The 19,561-nt window shown below is 43.0% G+C and overlaps 1 pseudogene; it reads left to right on the top strand.

Annotated features, from left to right (window-relative positions):
• The first annotated feature begins 1,291 nt into the window (after positions 1 to 1,291).
• Positions 1,292 to 19,561, top strand: part of LOC122556272 (alpha-1,4-N-acetylglucosaminyltransferase-like) — a 29,157-nt pseudogene continuing 10,887 nt past the window's right edge.

The raw sequence follows: 19,561 nt of genomic DNA, 5'->3' as shown, positions 1-19,561 counted from the left end.
GATGAAAAATGTCTATGTCTATAACAAGGGAACAGTGAGGAAAAGAACAGGAAAGAAGGAACAGCCGGAATGTGGAAGGATGAGGAGGGCTGTTGAACAAGTCTCTATCAAGGAAACTAACAATATCTTGGTTTCTAATTTACCTTCAAATTTGGATCTGGTTAAGAACAACATCCCTTTGAGGGTTACAGCACTATACTCTCGACTCTGAGCTCCAGTATACGCAGTCCTCACTTTCTCCTAACATCCCTTTGGGGTTTCAATATCCCTTGCAAAATGTTGGCCAATCTCTGGATTGTATTTTTAGGAAATCTGTTCTCTTGCAAGCATGTTGTAGACTGTAATCTTCAAATACATGTTCCTTCTGGAACAACGTCACTCAGATGTTTCCTTCTGGACATCTGGCGAACTCTAGACTTGCTGCTTGAGCAATGCCTCTCGCATTAACAGCCTTGGTCCTACCATGATGGTACAGGTTGAAGATGGTTGGGTAATAAAGCAGTAATGGAGCAGCTTTTCCAAGCAACGTGTTGGGTTGCATTGTGTGATAGGATCCAATTCAATCGTAACCCTCAAAAACAAGGGTAAATACTTGAAGAAGAAAATATTGCAGGAATCCAGGAGAAGCGTGGAATATTGGGATAAATTGGATTGTTCTTTGCAAGAACTGGTGGGCTAATTGATCTCCTCCTGTGCCGTACCAGTTGTGCTTTCAGCTAGGATAGTTCTCCCCAACCTTTCTGGGCCTTTATATTGCACCCATTTAGGTACTCACATTCACATAGCACCTTTAATGCAGAGAATCTTTCCAAGGTGTTTCACAGGATCATTATAAAACAAAAATAAAACAGGAGCTTTTTGGTTCAGTGCTTGAACAGTTTGATTTAAAGTATCTGAGACCAAGTATGTAACTGAGTCAACTGAGAAATTGAAAAATGTGTTGCTGGAAAAGCGCAGCAGGTCAGGCAGCATCAAAGGAACAGGAGAATCGACGTTTCGGGCATAAGCCCTTATGCCCGAAACGTCGATTCTCCTTCTCCTTTGATGCTGCCTGACCTGCTGCGCTTTTCCAGCAACACATTTTCAGCTGTGATCTCCAACGTCTGCTGTCCTCACTTTCTCCTCAACTGAGAAATTACCAGGCAGAATGATGAAAGGTAGGTTTTAAAGAATGCCTTAAAGGAGGTGGGAGGTCAAGAGAGGTTTTAGGAGGAAATTCTGGGCCTAGGCAACTGAAAGGACAGCCACCAATGTGGGTCAATTAAAACTGGGAATGAACAAGAGACTAAAAATGGAGGAGCCCAAAAGGAGGATTGTGGGGATGAAAGTGAGCACAGAGATTGGGAGCAATGGCACCACCAAAGGAATTGAAAACACGGATGAGAATTTTAAAATTGCGATGCAGTTGGACTGGGAGCCAATGGAGACCAGTGAGCATCGTGGTAAGAGGGGATATAGGGTTTACCGCAAACTCAGAGTTTTGGATGACTTTAAGAACAGACACCAGCCAGGAATGTGTTGGAATAGGCCAGTCGAGAAGTAACAAAGCCATGAATGAGAGTCTCTGTAGAGGATGAACTGAGATTTGTGAAACTGGGTAACATTATCAGGGTGGACGTAGTTGGTCTAGGTGATGCTGTGAATACATCACTGAAAGTTAATCTGTGATCAGATATGACACCAAGGTCATGAACAGTTTGTTATGTCTCCTGTTGACGGGGAGAGAGATGGAGTCACTAGTATAATTTGGATTCTGGATGGGGTATGAACCTTTTGGCTTTAGACTTTCCAATGGAACATAGAATATTACAGTGCAGTACAGGCCCTTCAGCCCTCGATGCTGCGTCACCCTATGAAACCAGTCTGAAGCCCCTCTAACTTACACTATTCCATTCTTGTTCATATATCTCTCCAATGACCATTTAAATGCCAGTAAAGTTGGCCTGTCGACAACTGTTGCAGGCAGAGCATTCCATGCTCCTACTACTCTCAGAGTAAAGAAACTACCTCTGACTTCTGTCCTATATCTATCACTACTCAATTTAAAGCTGTGTCCCCTTGTGCTAGCCATCACCATCCTAGGAAAAAGGCTCTCACTGTCCACCCGATCTAACCCTCTGATTATCTTATATGTCTCAATTAAGTCAACTCTTAACGTTTTTCTCTCTAATGAAAACAGCCTCAAGTCCCTCAACCTTTCCTTGTAAGACCTTCCCTCCATACCAGGCAACATCCTAGTAAATCTCCTCTGATCCCTTTCGAAAGTTTCCACATCCTTCCTATAATGCGGTGACTAGAACTGCACAGAATATTCCAAGTGTGGCCGCATCAGACTTTTGTACAGTGGCAGCATGATCTCATGGTTCTGAAACTCGATCCCTCTACAAATAAAACATAACACAGTGTATGCCTTCTTAACAATCCTATCAACCTGGATGGCAACTTTGAGGAATCTATGTACATGGACACCGAGAGCTCTCTGCTCATCTACACTGCCAAGAATCTTACCATTAACCTAGTACTCTGCATTCCTGTTACTCCTTCCAAAGTGAATCACCTCACACTTTTCTGCACTAAACTCCATTTGCCACCTCTCAGCCCAGCTTTGCAGCTTATCTATGTCCCTCTGTAACCTCCAACATCCTTCGGCACGAACGTTGTCTACAAATTTACTAACCCATCCTTCTACACCCTCATCCAGATGTTTATAAAAATGACAAACAGCAGTGGATCCAAAACAGATCCTTGCAGTACACCACTAATAACTGAACTCCAGGATTAACATTTCCCATCAACCACCACCCCCTGTCTTCTTTCAACTAGCCAGTTTCTGATCCAAACTGCTAAATCACCCTCAATCCAATGCTTCAAATTTTGTGCAGTCACCAATATTTAATCAGGGCAAGTTTCTGCTCATCCAGATGCTCAATGCTGGATAACCAATAGTTGAAGGCAACTGAACTGAACAATGGTCTCTTTTCATCCAGCATTTATATTGATTCCAAAGTCCTATGAATCCGCCTCAGTATAACAAAGTCATGGACAATGCTTCTGAAAGATGGTTTAAATTAACTGGTTTCATTCACTGGAGGGGTTTGGTTAGCTCACTTGGCTGGATGGCTGGTTTACAATGGATAGTGATGCCAGCAGCAACGGCTCATTTCTCAAACTGATTGAGGTCACCATGAAGGTCCTGCCTTCTTAACCTCTCCTCTTACCTGAGGCATGGTGACTCTTGGGTTTAAACCATCACCAGTCATCTCTCTGTCGGGAGAAAGTTGTCATCTGAGACAATGGTGACTTATGCTCTCTGGTTATATGCTGCTGCGCAATTCAGTTCTACACTTGTAGTTTGGCAATTCTACCACCAGGGGTAGTCTTATCACCTAACTGCAATTTTCCATCCATAATCAAAGAATGACAATAGGCCATTCAGCCCAGTGTATTTATTTCAGTTCTTTGGAAAAAGCTACTCAACTAACCCAGGCCATGCAAATCTCTTTCCTTCAGAATATTATCCAATGCCTTTTAGTGAGCTATGATTGAATCTGTCTCAATTTGTACAAGAAAATTGATGCACACAGAGAACAAATTATTGCAGATTTTTGTGAATTCATCATGGCGCATTTATAAATCAATTATAAATCAATCCCCTGCCCCACCCCAACCCCCACACCCCTCTCTGCAGTCAGTCTGGGAAGGTGGAGATTTGTGAAGTGCAGCAAACTTCGTTTTAACCAGCACCTTATGAACCAGTACTCTTGACAAACTGGCAAAAATTATATACTTCAAATACCGCAGAGTTTACTGTAATATTCTGTCCATTTACTATAGGTTTTTAATTTATTTACCTCATCATACATATGTTTAGATTCATAGAGTCATACAGCACAGCAACAGACCCTTCGGTCCAACCAGTCCATGCTGAACATAACCCCAAACTAAATTAGTCCCGTTCGCCTGCTCCTGGCTCCTATCTCTCCAATTCCTATTCATGCACTTATTGAAGTTCATTTCACATGTGTACCACCCTCTGTGTAAAACATTTACCCCTTTTGTCTTTTTACAATCTCAATCCTCTCACCTTAAAAATGTACCCCCTAGTCTTGAAATCCCTCATTCTAGGGAAAAGACACCGACTGTTAACTCCATCTATAACCCCCATGATTTTACAAACCTATATAAGGTCGCCCCTCAACCTCCTGAGCTCCAGTGGAAAAAGTCCCAGCTTATCAAGCCTTTCTTTATAACTCAAACACTCCATGCCTGGCAACACCATTGTAAATCTCTTCTGAGAAGAATGGCCACATGAAATATCAACAGTTGATTCAATTTCAAGTTAATTTCTCCTCAAATACTGCGATGTCCGAGTAGTCGGTTGGGAGTGTGAGTGAGAGGGCTCCCTGGTGGTAAGTTTTATTCAAGGTAAAGTTGCATTATTATGGAAGTAATTAATGTTGTAAATAAAGTATAACAGCAATGTGTGTACATTTTTAAAAGTAGTGTATATTTTTACATTGATTATGTGGTCCTCTTGATCAACCGAAATATTTGATCAATCGACACACTCCAGGTCCCACAGGTGTCAGATAACAAAACATTTTGCTGTGTTTGTGTGCAGACCATCACCCTAGACAGCCAACTCATTGTGGTGAATGCAGGGGATAAAACGTTTTGTGATTCCAAATAGAATACATGAGGGCCCATCGCAGCATTTGCATTCAAACAAATGGTACGGGCAGTGTGCTGCATGCACTGATATAGTCGGTGCCTGTATCGGTTGCTTTGATGTTCAGATAGATTTGTTTCTCTGGATTTATCATCTTTTTGGAAGTATCAAAAACAGGCAGCAGACAGGGCATCATAGATTGGACTTTCCGGTACTGGAATGGATTGAAACTGTTCCGAAGGTTAAGTGCATCCAGTTGAGACGATGAGGTACAACAAACTTTATTTTCTCTTCCTCTTGGTTATAGGTTTGTTGATGGGGTGCAGCCTTACATATCTCTGTCTTTTCACTACTAACCCAGTGTGTCAACAGAATCGCCTTGAAAAGAAATGGATCAAGCTACTCACACACGTTACAGCAGATTTCTGGAGTGGGAGAAATTGAACCATGGACTTTCTAGCTCAGAGGGAGTAACTCCACCACTCCCTCAAGACTCTTCATCAATGTGGCTTTTACACATTTCTGGAACAAGTGTGACATGAGTCCAGATTCAGAAGTAGGGACACTCCCATTGTACCACAGGCCTCCAACCTTGGTGAAACTGCACTTGGAAGTATGGATGAGCAGTTTTTGGTCACTTTAAGGAAGGATAGATATCTTCTAGTGAATCTGTTCAGGGATATCAATTCACACCCCTGGATCACTTTGGACTTGAACTCTCTTGGCTCTGAGGCAGGGATATTTATATTTGAGCCTGCCATTTGCTGAGGTACTAAACACTGCCGCCTTGTGATTAGGATAGAATGTTACCACTCATCCTCCTTTTAGGATTTTTAAAAATCAACTGTTTACACACCTCTGCAGCAGTTGGGACTTGGACCCAGGCCTCCTGGCTCAGAGGTAGGGACATTTATATGTCATCCTTGTCCTTAAACAATGCCCAATAATTAACGAGCCATTACCACCCAGCCTTTTGCTCTGTATTAATAATCTAGTCCAGGCAAATTCCCAATATTCAAATCACATTGGGAGTAAAAGAACAGGATTTCAAAATTTTCCTGCAGATATTTAAATGGTTACAGTGGCCACTTAAAGGGAGATGTACTTTCATCTACATTACATCGTGTTCAGTATTTCAATAACAGTGGAAAACATAATGTTTTACAGATGCTGCTGTGTTGTGGCTAGGTTTGCCTTCAATGAAAGTGAGTACAACGAGTTGCTGATTATGTTTCACTTACTTTCTGTTACTGCTATGGAACAATTTCACTGACACTCTATGGTTGAGGATTAGTGTATTCAGAACAGCAGCGTACTCTTTTCACAGCAGGCTGCGAAAGGAAGTGGCTGCAAAAAATGTTTGTCAACTTGAGGAAATGTATCAAGGTGAGACATTCATCACAATCTTACACTGAGTAGATGGGTAACCCATGATTGCCAGACAAATGACTACTGATCGAACCATAGTCATACAGTCCAACCAGTCCATGCCGATCATAGTCCCAAATTAAACTAGTCCCACCTGCCTGCGCTTGGCCCATATTCTTCCAAACCTTTCCTATTCCTGTGCTAACCAAATGTCTTTTAAATGTTGTAGCTGTACCCAGATCCATCACTTCCTCTGGAAGTTCATTCCACTGACGAACCACTCCCTGTGTAAATAAGTTGCCTCTCATGTCTTTTTAAAATCTTTCTCCTCTCACCTTTAAAAATATCCTCCCTTAGTCTTGGAATCCCCAACCCTAGGGAAACGATAGAAGTTTGGAACTACAAACCTGAAAAAGTGGGAAGACTCCATCCAAGCCAGGGAAGAATCTCAGGAGAGTTTGAACATAAAGCTGTAGAATGAAAAGTTTTCAAGGGGTGAGAAAGAATCTTGGGAAATTTTCAAACAGCTAAACCAAAACAGACAGTGTATCTCTGTATTTGCATTTAAAGACACCCATATGGTCAGTTTATTGTTCCTAATCACACTTTTGAATAACAAATCCCAGACTTTGTGAATAATTCATTTCCAGACACCAGCTTTGTATCTCAAATGAAAGACTTAGCTATTTATTAAATGCACAATAACGTTAACAGGAAGAAAATTAAACAACATAGTAAAGCTGATTAATGTCTATACTTTATACCTGAACATTTGTTTTAAGCCCCGCCTTCATGGAAAAGGCAGATAGACAAACTAACACAGCCAATGGATAAATAAAATTACAAACATGGTCAGATTACTTCAATGGCTTTTATAATGCTTTGTACCACAGGCAAAGATATGGACACCTTACCTGTTTCTCTGAAACGTTAATCAAGATCACCTTCTCAGTTCACCCAGGCAGGATGGTGTGTCATGGAGGGCTTTTGCTGGTGGAGGTGTTCCCATCTATCTGCTGCCCTTGTGCTTTGAGACAGTCAAAGTTGCATGTTAAGGAGATGCTGTTAAAGGAGCCTGGGTGGGGTTGCTACAGTCATCTTATGGATAGAACACACTTCTGATACAGTGCATTGGTGATGAAGGGAGTGGGCGTTGGATGTGATGAATAGGATGCCAAAGAAACGGGCTACTTTGCCTGGGATGGTGCCAATCTCCTTGTGCACCCTTGCAATTGCACTCATCCAGCCAGGGTGGACTTTTCATCAGAGTGATCAATAAATCTCTCAGGTCAATGGTAAGTGCCATTGTTCTGACGCTGATTGCAAACCCTGAGGCACAATGTCCGAACACCCTCTAATGTGGTTGTCTGTCAGATTGTGACTGATTCTGTGCCATGAAATGCTTATGTTAGTGAGGTTGCTGGATAAGTACAAACTGTTACTGTTGAAGCAAGGCATCAAGGAAAATCAGCATGGAGGATTGGCTGTGTATTGACTAACTTAATCGATGGTGTGGACTGGGGTGGACAAAGTTAAAAATCACACAACACCAGGTTATAGTCCAACAGGTTTATTTGGAAGTACAAGCTTTCGGAGCGCTGCTTCTTCATCAGGTAGCTAGTTGATGAAGGAGCAGCACACCAAAAGTGAATGCTTCCAAATAAACCTGTTGGACTATAACCTGGTGTTGTGCGATTTTTAACTTCATTTAGTCGACAAAGTAATTGCCTTGGATTTTGCACATCAGGTTTTCCAGAAGGTGTTGCTACAGAGAGCTGTTGCAAAATTGAACAACATTTTGTTAAAGGATAGGTGGACAAAGAGCTGGACAAGAGTCTGCGACAGCAACCTGCCTAACACTTTGTCCCATTTGCCTGTTATGTCTGTCCACGCTAGTCCAGAATTGATTTGAATTTACGACTCTCATCTTCTACAGATCGCATCGTGGACTTGCCTCTCCCTGCCTCCAAATCCTGCTGCTGCCCATCGTATGATCGTAAGGCAAAGGAGGAGAGTTAGGCCATTTGGCCCATCGAGTCTGCTCCACCATTCAATCGTGGCTGATATGTTTTTCAACCCCATTCTCCTGCTTTCTCCCTGTAAACCTTGATCCCTTTATTAAATTATCTATCTGTCTTAAATACACTCAATGACTTGGTCTCCACAGCGCTCTGTGGCAATGAATTCCACAGATTCACCACCCTCCAGCTGAAGAAATTCTTCCTCAACTCAGTTCTAAAGGATCATCTCTTCTCTCTAGTCAGTGCCCTCGGGTCCTGGTTTCTCCTACTGGTGGGAAAATCATCTTTACATCCACACCACCGAGGCCTCCCAGCATTCTGTAGGTTTCAATCAGATCCCCCTCAACCTTCTAAACTCCATTGATCCAGAGTCCTCTGCCACTCCTCATATGACAAGCCCTTCATCCCCTGGATTATCGTTTTAAACCTTAGCTGGATCAACTCTAATTTTAGCACATCCTTTCTTGCAAAAGGGGCATAAAGCTGCTCACAATATTCTAAATGCAGTCTGATCAGAGCCTTACTGAGCCTCAGTACTACATCCCTGCTCTTGTCCCATGACCAATTATTGTGGTCATACAAACATTAGCCTGTTTCTGGGCAAGGGTATCAAGGATTTGCAGAATATAATTGACCTAAGGCTCTGATTTTGATTTTGCTATCATCTAGTTATGAATTATTAAGTTGACGTTCCTCAATAACAAATGAAGCAGAACTCCAGGTATAAATCTGATTCTATGGTGTGGCATAACTCAATTCCAAAGGATTGAAAACTGCACAAATCTCGAAAGCAGACACTGTAAACATTGTGACCCAGTTCTGGAAGGAGGCAATGAAGAGGTCTTACTAAAAAGCTATTGAGGTAGATTTGCAAGCGCTATGTTAAATTTTACACTGTTCCCTTCCATCATATTTGGATCTTATTGTAAGTTTGGCAGGCATGACAGAAGACAAAATTCACAGAATTGTCCAACTAATTCCCAAATACACGTGTTTTCACTGCTTGTTATGTTGTTGCCATGGCAACCTTTAGTCAGTTCTTTGAAAGTTGACAATGAACAAACATCCAAGAGGTAGTCAATTGTAGGATGCGGTTGAGTAAGACATGTCATGTTCCAATTGTTTTGGATTCCTAGGACTGTCTCCTCCAATCGTATTGTTTCTTCTTCACACCCAATAGATGGAGATGGATGCCTAGCTGACGCCCACATACAGAGTACAGCTTTAAGTGAAGCCAGTAGCTACGATAATGAAACCATAGTTACAAATGTGTAACTGCTTCATTTTGACAATCACTGTTTCCCTCCACATTGCAGTCCCATTTCTTTGGGAAGACGGCCTTGTCATCAGGAGCTGGGAATAGAGGCTCACATTATAGCTTGGATGGCCGAGGGATGATTGACATCTTGAGAGTGTGGCGCTGGAAAAGCACAGCAGGTCAGGCAGCACCCGAGGAGCTAATGCCCAGAACATCGATTCTCCTGCTCCTTGGATGCTGCATATCTTGCTGTGCTTTTCCAGCACCACATTCGCGACTCTGATCTCCAGCATCTGCAGTCCTCACTTTCTCCTATCCTAATGAAACCTCCTGACTTTCCACCATTTGCTGTGATCAAGCTTTCATCATGGTGGTGTTACAGCTATTATCTCAAACACACTGTGGTATTTCTTCCTACTCCTCAGAGGACGTCCCCTCTTTTGGGCATTATTCCCTATTCCACATCTCTCACCTCTCGCTTCGGAGCCTCTTTCTGTGTTGCTTACATGTATATCATGCTGAGAATTCTCTGCTTTCCTCTCTCAGCCTTTCCATTGAGCACCTTTGCACTCTCTGTGATTTCAATATTCCATTCCAATTGTACTTAATTTGTCTCCTCTGAGTTTACAACTCTCCCGTCCTCCTAAAATCTATTCCTCCCTATCAACTCTCTTGCACATATACAAACCTCTGATTGATCTAATCTCTTGAGAGGGCCTCACTTACTCCTATTGTTGCTGCCAATTGGTCAGGCAATCTCTCATAGTTTCCTTGTATCACTGTTTTCCCATGTTCTCCTTCACCCCCTCCTTACCCCATTTCTTTCTATATCTGTCCCTGAGAGAAAAAAAATTCCTTCAAATCTCTTAGCACTACATTTTTAAGCTCCTAACCAGTTAGCCTTTAGCGTATAATTCATTATTCCCATGCCCTAAACTTAACCTTAACTAGAATCTTAACCTTAACCCTAACCCTAACGTTAACACGAATCATAACATTAACACGAACACTAACCTTAATCTTAACCCGAACCCTAAACTTAATCCTAATCCTAACACTCCAGGGAAAAAATGTCCCAGCCTATCCAGCCTCTCTTTATAACTCAAGTCTTCCAATTTTAGTAACATCCTTGCAAACCTTTTCTGCGCCCTTTCCAGTTTGAAACATTCCTGCTATAACAGAGACCAGAACTGTGCGTAGCACTCCAAAATGCTCACCAATGTTTTGTACAGCTGCAACATGATGTCCCAACACCTACACTCAATGTTCTGGCCAAAGAAGGCAGGCACGTCAAATGCGTTCTTCACCACTCTGTCCACCTATGACCCCACTCTGTACCTAGACCCCTAGATCTCTCTGTTCATCAATACTCCTCAGCCAGTGAAGAAGCAGTGGACTTGAGGCCAGCAGTGTCACCTGGTTGGATAGCAATTAAATACAGTATCGATCAAATGATATCCTAATGTTATTCTAATACGGTTCTTTGATTATTAATAAAGCTCAGGCCAGACTTTTGGGTTACTTCTTAAAATAATTTTTATTGATAGACTGTACATGATGGTAAGATCACAGAGCAGCATGCTCTGTGCTGTGCAGGTTCAAACCTCTTAGCACACTACTATGGAGTTTGCGATGAAATCACACCATATCTCAGAAACTCACCTATCCATTCATTAAACTCTATTGTGGCATGTATCTCAAAGCAAAATTTAGGTAAATGCACATTGAACCAGGCATGGCTGCACCTATACCTTTATGTGGTAATCCAATCCTCATTAAAGTTGCAGTATGGCCACTGGAGTAACTGGATGCTACATTATCTTCCTCTGATGAGGCAAAACCAGCAACACAGCCCGGTGATTACCTCTTATCCTGAGAACATTCCTCTGTCCAGGATCCATCATGATTCCCTTCTGAGTGTGGACTCCTTCCCATCAAAGCCTTTCCTTTTATTGCAACTCAGTTTTCTTCCACAGCTTTCATATGAACTTTGTTATCCTTGTCCCACCACATATTGTCCCCTTGGTGCTCAGATCTTTGCAGTTATCACTGATAAATGCTAAATAGTGTTGACCCCACATATCGTTTTCCTTTCTCAAGGCTATTCGACTTTAAGAATGATCCAGTTTATGTATCCAGCATCAAAGGTTGGCCCGTCTCACAAAGGCATCCGTGTACTTTTTCTCACAAGAGGTTTCAGTGAAAGCATCCTCGTCATTAATCAGCTGTTGCAAAATATTGTGCTTTAAAACAGCATAAATGTTACAGTTGTATTCCTTCATTGAACGGTTTCATTTTCAGAAACAGTTACGATAATAAAAGAACAAAGCGCAGCAAAGACTTGTCAACAATTCTCACTGGGAACTGATCAGACTGACCTGCGGCAAAATCCCTGATTAACGTTTTACATTCTAGACCCTGAAAACCTGTCAAACTGGAAAGGGCGCAGAAAAGGTTTGCAAGGATGCCACAGTTTAAGCCGACAGTAGGGAGCATGTGTCATGTGATAAAGCGACATAATGTAAAGTGATAGAACATAGTTGAAGCCAAACTGTTCTGCATTTTCAAGAGGGAGATACATATTGCTCTTGTAGCTAAAGGGGACAAGGGAAATGGGGTGGGTGGAGGGTAGGGAGGGGCTAGGATTTTGAGCTTGATGATCAGCCATGATCGTAATGAATGGTGGAAGTGGCTTGAGGGATCGAATGGCCTACTGAAGAGAAAATAAAGAATAGAAACAGGGGCTGAATTTTACCAAACTCCTGAGAGGTGGGGAGGCCAGCAGGATGTCACAGGATTTCTGCCCATTATTCTCCTGTCAACATTCCAGATGACGAATGAGGTGGCACATGACCCACCCACCCAGATCTGAACTGAACGACTTAAAGTAGTCCATTTAGACCATCTTTCCATGTCCACCGACTTTTAACCAGCACAGGAAAGCCCCTGTTGCCTATGGTGACTACCAGACAAAAGCTGGAGGACTGGCGGGGACTGGGGGTGTCCTCGTTTCTGGCAGTCTTCGGCTCACAGAGGGGACCCAGCTAAGGTTACCGTTTTGCTCCATCTCCCTCGGAAGACTGGGTATTTTCTGGACAGAACATCATCTGCCGTGGCTGTGTGGATGATTCTGGAGTGACATTGACCGTCCTTGCTGTAAGGGCTTCGCCTGACCTGAGCAATCCCCTCGGCCCTCTCACCTCCCTTCAGTGGGGTCTGTCTGACTGGTCCCTGCACCGCCCCCCCCAACACCCTGATTTTAAGGGCCAATTCAGATTCAGTCACAGCAGTGACCACCGCTCCTGGTGGGTTCTCCTGAACCCACCGAACTGCCGGCTTTCGGATTGTCTAGCAGCTCTGGGCGGGGGGGGGGGGGGGGGGGGGGGGGGATGGGGGGAGGTTTGTGGGCAGGGGAGAAGGGGTGTGTGCAAATGGACAGCAACTCTGGTGATGGACACTGAACTGGCTGCCATTTGCACAATGATGCCCTGGATCTCATTGACTGCCAAAGGCAGGGTCTCTCTCCAGCTCTGGCAAAAGTACTTCCCTACCCCACGAGCATGGCACTTACTCCAGCATTTTGTATTTACATTTCACATAGGATTGACATCCACAGTTTTTGGCTTTTATACCAGGATAAAAGGAATTGTTTTGGCAGAGCAAATCATGATCAAACACTCTTGGGTCAGAGATAGAGTCTATTGCAGATAAGGCATGGTCTGTTCACTAGCTTGCATATGGAATTGTTCTGAAGTCCTTTCACATAATCATGCAATGGGTTGACGTGCCAGTCGTCATTTTCACCTGGGCATCCAGAGGTAAGAGTGAACGTCTCTGATTGGTTTAGCCCTGGTAGTGGGCAGACAAGACAGAAATGATCTTAGTTAACAGTGTCTTGGGCCAGGCCAGAACCCCTCAAAATATTTTAAGGAGGTCACCTATACCCTAACTTTGTTTTTGGCAGATGTAGAGTGGATATTACAGGAGTGATGCAACTGGTCAAACCACTTAGCTTTAAACAAAATAGCATTTATTTAAACGCACGGATGAAACATGAACAAAGGAAACAGAATTTAAAATAACAACTTATTTGGTAACTCAACCGACTCTATCGCAGCTTAATAAAGGAGCTGTTCCAATCCTCGCGGCATCCCATAAGCATACCCTTGGTGAAAGATAAATTCAAACTCAGGTTCTTACAGGCAGGAGAGATTTCAGAAAGAAAGTACATGCAGGAAACCTCTGTTGAAACATGGAATGTCGTAAGTAAGTTAGCTCGCTGGGCTAGAAGGTTTGTTTTCAGATGTTTCATCACCATGACTAGGTAACGTTGTCAGTGGGAGTTGGTGAAGTGCTGGTAGTACGTCCCGCCTCTCTATTTATAGGTCGGGGTTTTTTAAGGTGAGTGATGTCATTTCCAGTTTATTTTTCAAGGGTTTTGAAGGACACCACTTTGACTGGGACAACACACACATCCTAGGACAGGCGAAATAAAGACACGCACGAGAATTCTTACAGGCAAGGCCTTCTAACCAGAACTCCATCAATGAACACATCGATTTAGATCCCATCTACCTTCCCTTGGAAAAAAAGAACCGGAAATGGCATCACCCACCTTAAGAAACCAAGACCTATAAATAGAGAGGTGGGACACACCACCAGTGCTTTCCTGATGATGTGACCTAATCATAGTGATGAAACATCTGAAAACAATCTATCCAATTCATCAAACTAACTTACATACTTACCATTAATCTGAGCTACAAATCTTCTCAAAAGTTGCTAACATGGGACTTCTTTTCACGTTAGCTGCTTCTCTAGGTCCCCAGCAGTTTTTGACTGCTTGTTAAAAACACACCAAATTAGAAAAAACAAACCTGGACTGGGAGAACTGGCCACTCACCTGCTATTATTTTCAAGTAGCCATTTCCAGACATATCGGAACCACTGTCTTTACGATCCCTCTTGAAAAAAAACCAAGGTCAACATAACCTTGTTAAAGGGGCAGCATCGTCATAACAGATTGTTGGTGTCTCCCAGTTCAGCTGTATATGATTTGTTCTTTCTGGTCAGTTGAGGACTCGCTGAGAAAATGTGACTCTGTTTGAGTGTTGAGTTTGTTACTTTTCACCAATGTCAATTAGAAATGGCTCAATTGTGGTATTGCTACTTTGAGAGCTTGGATTCAAAACATAAAGGTATATTAAAATGGTCAGTTGAACAAATCAGTCCAACATCTGTAACAGAAAAAACCCTTTTCGTCTTCCACTTGAATAAGTCTAACCATAACTTTGCCCTTCCACTATCTGGTTGTGTCAGCCATTTATCACTTGGGATGGGAGACTGATCATGATATGGATTTCTGCACAGGAGGAATGATGAGAGATGGAATATTTAGAGTTTGGGGTGAATGGAGGAGGAAAATTGAGAGGTTGAGTATTGTGTTGAACGTGAGTCTTTAATGGAAGAATGTGCAGGGTTACGGTGGAAAGGTAAGGCAATGGCACAGGGTGACTCATCCATTCAAAACACCGGGGCAGAAACAATGGGGGCAAATGCTTTGTTTTGTGCAGTAATAATTCTGTGATTCTGTGATACGATGGAACCAGTGCAGTACTTTGCCCATAAAGGTGGCCCAATTCAGTAGAATGTACTTGAGGAAAGAGAGTCACTGGGTTATCCTTTCAATCTGTCGGTTGGTATTTGTCAATATTGGAGCAGTAACAAAAGCATGACAAATGGGGTTCCAATATATATTTGGAAACATGTTCAAGGGCATTCTAATATGTGTTATCAATCAATTCTATGGAACACATTTACTGAAATCTACACGTATGTTAGGGAACAGCCAGCAGGAGTTTTATAAGTGAGTTTTCATTTCTTAGAACTTATGGCGGCTCATTGGTTAACACTGCTGCTTCACAGCACTGGGGACCCAGTTTAAATTTCACCCTCAGGCGACTGTCTGTGTGGAGTTTGCACATTCTCCCCGTGTCTGCATGGGTCCCCTCCGGGTGCTCTGTTTTCTTCCCACAGTCCAAAGGTGTGCAGGTTAGGTAGATTGGCCATGCTAAATTGCCCATCGTGTCTGTGGATGTGTAGTTTAGGTGGATTAGCCATGAGAAATGCAGGATTACAGCGACGGGGTTGGCTGTGGATGGGATGCTGTTTGGAGAGTTGATGTGGATCCAATGGGTTGGATGGTCTGCTTGCTCACTGTTGGAATTCTGTGATTATTGGAGTTATTTCAGCAGTAGCTAAAACTGTAAAAGCAAGTGGATCTACTAGGTGTTGCTTATTTGGATTGGCAAAAGATTTTACATAACTTTAGTTTGCAGAGAAGATTAAGCTTCATAGAGTAGGTGACTGATTGTCTTAGTGAATTGACATAGAACATAGAACATAGAAGAATACAGCGCAGTACAGGCCCTTCGGCCCTCGATGTTGCGCCGATCCAAGCCCACCTAACCTACACTAGCCCACTACCCTCCATATGCCTATCCAATGCCCGCTTAAATGCCCATAATGAGGGAGAGTCCACCACTGCTACTGGCAGGGCATTCCATGAACTCACGACTCGCTGAGTAAAGAACCTACCCCTAACATCTGTCCTATACCTACCCCCCCTTAATTTAAAGCTATGCCCCCTTGTAATAGCTGACTCCATACGTGGAAAAAGATTCTCACTGTCGACCCTATCTAAACCCCTAATCATCTTATACACCTCTATCAAGTCACCCCTAAACCTTCTTTTCTCCAATGAAAACAACCCCAAGTGCCTCAGCCTTTCCTCATACGATCTTCCTACCATACCAGGCAATATCCTGGTAAACCTCCTCTGCACCCGTTCCAGTGCCTCCACATCCTTCCTATAGTATGGCGACCAAAACTGCACACAATACTCCAGATGCGGCCGCACCAGAGTCTTATACAACTGCAACATGACCTCAGTACTCCGGAACTCAATTCCTCTACCAATAAAAGCCAGTACGCCATATGCCTTCTTCACCGCACTATTTACCTGGGTGGCAACTTTCAAAGATTTGTGTACATGGACACCAAGATCCCTCTGCTCATCCACACTACCAAGTATCCGACCGTTAGCCCAGTACCCCATCTTTTTATTACTCTTACCAAAGTGAATCACCTCACACTTAGCTACATTGAACTCCATTTGCCACCTTTCTGCCCAGTTCTGCAGCTTATCTATATCCCGTTGTAACCTGCCACATCCTTCCTCACTGTCTACAACTCCTCCGACTTTCGTATCATCCGCAAACTTGCTCACCCAACCTTCTAACCCCTCCTCCAGGTCATTTATAAAAATGACAAACAGCAATGGTCCCAAAACAGATCCTTCGGAACACCGCTAGTGACGGCACTCCAAGATGAACCTTTGCCATCAACTACTACCCTCTGTCTTCTTCCAGCCAGCCAACTCCTAATCCAAACTGCCAACTCACCCTCAATGCCATACCTCCGTATTTTTTGCAGTAGTCTACCATGGGGAACCTTATCAAACGCCTTACTAAAATCCATATACACCACATCTACTGCTTTCCCCTCGTCCACCTCCTTAGTCACCTTCTCAAAGAATTCAATAAGGTTTGTGAGGCACGACCTGCCCTTCACAAAACCATGCTGACTATCCTTGATCACATTATTCCTATCCAGATGTTCATAAATCCTATCCCTTACAATTCTCTCTAAGATTTTGCCCACAACAGAAGGGAGACTCACCGGCCTATAGTTACTAGGGTTATCCCTACTCCCCTTCTTGAACAAGGGAACCACATTTGCTAGCCTCCAATCTTCTGGCACTACTCCTGTAGACAATGAGGACATAAAAATCAAGGCCAATGGCTCTGCAATCTCCTCCCTTGCTTCCCAGAGAATCCTAGGATAAATGCCATCAGGCCCAGGGGACTTATCTATTTTCACCCTTTCCAGAATTTCCAACACCTCTTCTCTACATACCTCAAAGCCATCCATTCTACTTAATTGTGACTCAGTACTCACATTGACAACAATGTCCTGTTCCTGATTGAATACTGACGAAAAGTATTCATTCAGTGCCTCCCCAATCTCTTCAGCCTCCACACGCAACTTCCCACTACTATCCTTGACTGGACCTATTCCTACCCTAGTCATTCTTTTATTCCTGACATACCTATAGAAAGCCTTAGGGTTTTCCCTAATCCTACCAACTAAGGACCTTTCATATCCCCTCCTTGCTGCTCTTAGCTCTCTCTTCAGGTCCTTCCTGGCTACCTTATAACTCTCAATTGCTCCAATTGAACCTTCACGCCTCATCTTTACATAGGCCGCCCTCTTCCATTTAACAAGGGATTCCAATTCCTTATTAAACCACGGCTCCCTCACACGACCCTTTCCTCCCTGCCTGACGGGCACATACTTATCAAGGACACTCAATAGTTGCTCCTTGAACAAGCTCCACATATCAATTACACCCTTGCCTTGAAGTTTACTTTTCCAGGCCACACATCCTAAGTCATGCCTCACAGCATCATAATTTCCCTGCCCCCATCTATAACTCTTGCCCTGTAGTGCACACTTATCCCTCTCCATCACTAGAGTAAAAGTCACCGAATTGTGGTCACTGTCCCCAAAGTGCTCACCTACCTCTAATTCTAACACCTGGCCTGGTTCATTACCCAGAACCAAATCCTGCATGAATCCATGTAAGACTCTGTTAACTCACTTTTTACATTAGAGTCAGTTTAAACATTATAGCACAGACAGGGAACACAGGGGGCTAACACCTTCAACATCTCAACATCTTATCTGCACTGACACCAATTATTACAGTTAACCTGAGAACGTAACTTTTAAAAACAGTTTTGTGATCTAAATATGAAAGAAGTGAAACTACCATGGTCATTCTAACAGATGAGAGACTTAACAAACAATGAAGGTATTTTTCAATGTATAATTTCAGTTACATCACACTGTAAACTTTTGCTATAAATTCTGTGTCTTACAATTGTGCACTCCACAACCACCTGATGAAGGAGCGGCGCTCCGAAAGCTAGTGCTTCCAATTAAACCTGTTGGACAATAACCTGGTGTTGTGTGATTTGTAACTTTGTACACCCCAGTCCCACACCGGCATCTCCAAATCATAAATCTATTTCAGCTGAATTGGCACTTTAGGGGGAGCTTGGGTTCAATATCTATTAAAAATGTATGGCTGAGTGTCGGCCAGATACTAACAGGATTGTCTGATTTTACCATGATAATAGTGAATATAACATAGTCCTTTCAAACATGAAGAAGTAACAGGTGATGCAATAAGGGAAGAAGATTTAGCGCACAGTAAAAGTTGAGAAAAGGCTGCATGGACTTTGGATCAGTCCAGACATTCTTACTGTGAGTTGAATCAAATTAAATTTTAAAAAAAAAAAACTAGTGGATCAGATCTTTGTTTTTATGTTGCACGGCAGTCACTGAAGAACAGCTGGAAATCAAGAAAGTATAGAAGAGATTTTGCCTGGTCACCTTACTTGTGTTTGCTTGTGTTACCCTGTACAGACGACTTCAGCTCATCAACCACCTTTAACAAATGATGGGTAAGTTTGATGTTGATTGCCCCAGCCCAGATACAAGCCCTGGGAGCATGACCCTCAGCACTGGCCATTTGCTCCATTGAGTCAGCTGTTCATGCGAATCCTGAGAAACCCATTTATTATTTCCTGGTGGGATTCAATGGGAATTTATCTGACTATCCAGGTCAGTCCACAACCTTCCAGATTCTTTTAGCAATGAGAAACGTCATACTCTTATCCTTGAATCTCAAAACACTCTTTGAAAACTCACCATTCGATGGCTGGTATCAACAGGTAAGGAACTCTCTGAACTACTTTCAGCTCATGGATCTAATTGGACAAAGCTCGGGTTAACCCTTTGGTTGAGCAAAGAGGCGTTTTGTTCCTTGGTCAAACCAGTTGATGAAATTCCAAGGGTGAAGAATGGCCAAGTGTTCTGTTGAAGATCTTGGTGTTTGCTTCCTGCTCTCAGCCCACAGGTTTTAAACATGTTCTGCTGCACCCCCGCCCTGATCTTTCACACCTTGACCTTACAACAGTACCCATTTGGCCTGTTCACCTGAAAACTCCCCACTATTTTCCAAATAAATTACCAGAGACCCCTGGGCTGTGCACACCTGAGTCTCCAATTTACAGGCTGGCTTGGAGTTAAATCACCCAATTTGTATTCACAACTCTT

The sequence above is a fragment of the Chiloscyllium plagiosum genome, unplaced genomic scaffold (genome assembly GCF_037043375.1).
Source record: "Chiloscyllium plagiosum isolate Xiang-an unplaced genomic scaffold, Cpla_swu_hap1 HiC_scaffold_13, whole genome shotgun sequence".
Taxonomy (NCBI): domain Eukaryota; kingdom Metazoa; phylum Chordata; class Chondrichthyes; order Orectolobiformes; family Hemiscylliidae; genus Chiloscyllium; species Chiloscyllium plagiosum.
This window is presented reverse-complemented; position numbering and strand designations above follow the sequence as displayed.